Raw genomic sequence first — 5,000 nt, forward strand, 5'->3', positions numbered from 1 at the left:
ATCATCCACGGAAGGCACAAGCTTTCGAGTAAACACCGAGAATATGTCTGAACTGTAAAATTAACTTGACTATGCTAATAAGAAAGCCATGGGAATTATTCTAACTACATCGGTCTTCTCACTAAACGACGTGAACTTTAATGCGTTGTTTTATAACTTGCACTGAGAGACTAATGAATTCCTCTATACTATATCTTCCATCATGTAGCCTATTAGGAGTTATCTCGAAACCCCATCCTCTGGTTTAGAATTCATATACTTTAGTTTCCCCCTTTAGCCATTTTCTTTGAAGCCAGCTATTTTAGAAAACATTTCATTTTTTTTGCGGTAATAGCGGTATTAAAAATATGAACGAATATTTTAGTTGATTTGAACTTTTCTTTCTATGGCGATAAAATAGAATAACAATTCATTTTTTGTGGGAATTTTAAGGCCACTCACATGCTCATCAGCAGCTCCTGCAAGGCCTCACAAAATTTACACGCAATTAATTGGTGGTCAGGAATGACTCATTCAGGTCAAGTTAACCAAGAGAGCAAAAATACATATGAAACCTGTGAGAGCTACGATACATGGTTTCTCTTTGTTAACCATTGCAGTTTTATTCAGCATCCATAATCTAATGTATAAGTAATTTGTGTAATGGCACGAAAGCATCTTAAATAGACAAATCTGTCCATACGCCAAATGTACTTATATTAAATAATTGATTACACGTTTTACATAGGCATGGAATTCCGAGTAGTCAGTATGTTAGTGTCAGTATCTATCATGTGGGAATTCGTCACACTTTCTGAGTATAGGAGGGAGTTTAACTGCCATTATGTTGAGAGAGAGTATCTACAATTTCATGCCTATTACTCTCTTGAAACTCCTTCATCAGTAGACGCGTTATCATATAATGCTTACGAGTACATTGCATTCACTGTCTGCAGGATTGGTAAGAACACCAGTAGTCTTAGTCTTATGCTTTTCTTGTAATTTTTTACACCACGTCTCAGTTTGATTCACAACTGATATGCTGTTATGTATACATGATAAATTGTTACATCAATCAATCTGTAAAGAAGAAAAACCTCTTGATAGGCACACACACACACACACACACACACACATATATATATATATATATATATATATATATATAGAGAGAGAGAGAGAGAGAGAGAGAGAGAGAGAGAGAGAGAGAGAGAGAGAGAGAGAGAGAGAGAGAGAGAGAGAGAGAGAGAGAGAGAGAGAGAGAGAGCATAATATGATTCCCTTCTTGAATATGATTATTAAATGTTTTTTTTCTAGGAAAGTTTAAGGCCTGTTTACACAACCGGCAGTGCCCCCTGCATTGCATAAAACCGAAGTTTTCCCCCTCATTTTCAAGTGTAATGAAAATTTAGTTACGTAAAAATATGACAAGTGTCCTATTCCCATGAGATGAAACTTCCCGAGTCTCCCCACAGATGTCATTGTATTGGATTTCGAATCATTCGGGTGAGGTTATTCCCCTGCTCAAATAGGGACAGCGTTACCATGCATAACGAGAGTGTAGAATCTGTACGAAACCTTTATCTTGAATACCTTTCGCTGCTGAAATTTCTTACAACTTATATCAAGGATATATCATGACAATCGCCCCTAAACTAAACTGTACTTGTTAAACACTGCGTGGGAACCAAACGTGCCAGAGATTCGCAGTGGGACGAAGTGAAGTGCCTACTGCCCCGTGCTGGTATGATTACAGTAATGCATTCCCACAACCTGGCGTTTCTTATTTCTCATTGAACTGACACGAATTAAAGCTGTTGAAGTTTGTACAGTACTCAAGCGAGTGTGGAAATGCACAGTTGATATGATAATAAAAACACATTGCTGTAATGTGTAACTTCTGTATTTTGAATAATGTTATTTTACACATTTCTGCTAACAATATTCATTTTCGTTGTCTATGTTTATTGACTGGAATTCATTCGATATAAAACACTACTATACATAATCTAACTGTATTCGACATTTTCTCCCAGATCCAATACAAGAATTAGAGTTCGTTGACCCCAGCTGCAGGCATTCCCAAAGAATAACCCTAAGATTAATAATAGAATGGTCATATAAATAATTGCTATGTAGTTCATAAAATGGTATAAACACCATATGAATTTCAAACTGCTATTTATGTTGAAAAAGATAGATTTATGTTTGGGGACATTCCTGTTAGCTTGATTTGATATCATTACTCGTGCAGCGTGCCGATGCTCAATTGTTACCACTCTAGCAGACGAATTCACACGACTACTAAATACGCGCATAGGTGTTGTTCATCCTGGTCAGTATGTATTACTAATGTAGATATGGTAGTGTACTCCAGAGCCATACATTAGTGATGATTACAATCGAAACATGTAATAAAAATAAGCACTATATTTCAGAATATTTCGCTCGCTCGCCGACTGCCCCGTTTAGTACGGTATTTTGCTTATTCATTCGTTTTCCGGAAAATTTACAAGCTGTATCATCTGCAGGTCATGGTGTTTCGAGTCCCCGTTGATATTTTTGTATGTGAGAACTTTACGATATGTGTTTATGATTACGTGCTCATCAATATTCAGGGAAAGAGGTCAGGGACCTTCCCCTAAAGAAAACGAGATTCAGCATTCAAATGATGCACTTACCAACAGAAAGGGTTGCTGACTTGTTGATAGAATAAATTCAGGCATTTTTCACTTTGCTGACAAGGCCCTAAATAATTTAATCGATACTCCTCTTCTGACACACACACACACACACACACACACACACACACACACACACACACACACACACACATATATATATATAATATATGTAATATATATTATATATATGAAATATATATAATATATGTGATATCTATATGTGATATACATATATATATAATACACACACACACACACACACACACACATACACACAGACACACACACAAACACACACACACGCATATATATATGCATATATACATATATATACACACTTTCCATGTGTATATACATGCGTTTATACACACAAATACACACATATACATACTATATACATACATACATATATACACATATACATATATACATACTTATACACATACACATACGGTATATACAAAATAAATCGATAAATGGCCACACACACACACACACACACACACACACACACACACACACACACACACATACATACACATATATATGTGTCTGTGTGTGTGTTGATATAAACACGCGCACACACACACACACACACACACACACACACACACACACACACACACACACACACACACACACACATATACATACATACATACACATATATATGTGTCTGTGTGTGTGTTGATATAGACACGCGCGCGCACACACACACACACACACACACACACACACACACACACACACACACACACACACATATAAATAATATGAAGGAAAACCCTGATTTAAGGCCTCCTATATCCAGTCACTGAAAAGTCTGTAACGGTAAAACCAATAAGAAAATCTGGAGTGGAGCCCAGAAGGCGGGTGGACGCCAAAAAGACTCCAGCAACTCCTGCAGCTAAACCGATGCCAAATTATTGATTAGCATTCCATTGGACTTCGCCGGTGCCATCGAGTGGGTGGGGCGGGGGGGGGGGGGGGGGGTCCTGTCGTCTGAACATCACAAGGCCTCCATATACCTTTTCCAGCTCTGCGCCTTGGAGAGGTCACTCCAGTTTCGTCTTCTGGTGAGAGCACAGCACGGAAGACAGCAGTTAGGGTTTTAAATCCCTGCCTCGACGGTAAGTAGGATCATCGCACACCACTGGTCAAATACCGCCTGCCTCATGCCGGCCAGCAACTAGTCAGTAAGGTGTTGACTTGCCACAGTCTGCCTGCTTCAGTAGATGAATGGAGGTTAGTAACCTTTTGTTCCCAAAAAGCAGATCGTTAACCATGCACCAGATAAATAACAGAATTGGAATGTTTGCGCCATGTGTACTGGACTGACTGAAAATCTAACCACTGATGGCACTCGCAAGACTATAGTAACTTATCAAGAGTTGCAAAGGTTTAATATCAACATTGCATCCTTGCAGGAGATGCATCTTCCAGACAGTAGTTCCCAGAAAGAGGAAAACTATGCCTTCTTCTGGCCCTCTCAGCATGCAGTGATGTTGTTAACCTTGCATGTATATATATGATGACACTGCTAGCCTCATCTGAGACTAGCTTAGGGAAGATGAACGAGAAAGGTCAGAGGCTTATGGAACACTTGTTACCACAACCTCTGCATCACAAATACCTATTTCCAAAACAAACTGTGCCACAAAACGTCCTGAAGACATTCTAGGTCTAAGCATTGGCGCCAAGTGGAAAATATCATTACTAGGTCTCCCTAAACTACAAGGTTAAACTGTAGCCTAAAAAAATAACTACAAAAAGACAAATCAGTCAAAGATCAACATCTGCATGACTGCCTATGTTGACAAAAACATAGAATGTGGTACTCGAAGAACATTGGAACACAATCTACAATGACTCAGTCATCAGCACTAAAAGGGATAATGCGCTCATTAACTACAAGCGTAACCACAGTCAGCAAAACTTGCAAGCACTGAAACTGCAAATGATAACTGGCTCCGATTACCAGACAATATCCAGATAACCTCAGATATTGGAAACGTCAGGAAAGTGTATGAGGGAAGCAACAGGCACACCAGTCTTAGATCCCTAAGGTACAAAACAGGAGGTATCATCACCGACAGGGACAAGCAAATACTTCGGTGGGCAGAGCACTATCTTGAGCTCCACAGCGAACATTGTTACTCAAGAAGCGGTTGATAGCACCGTGGAACTGCCTGTGTTGGATGATCTGGACATTGAACCCATCTTAGAAAAAAAATCAGCAAAGCCATTAGTGACCTAGCCAGTGGCAAGGCACCAGGTGAGGAATGCATACCGCGATCATCAAGCGATAAAACGGCGTTGCCGGAACCTCTTCATGAT

Source organism: Penaeus chinensis, chromosome 14 (genome assembly GCF_019202785.1).
Source record: "Penaeus chinensis breed Huanghai No. 1 chromosome 14, ASM1920278v2, whole genome shotgun sequence".
NCBI lineage: Eukaryota > Metazoa > Arthropoda > Malacostraca > Decapoda > Penaeidae > Penaeus > Penaeus chinensis.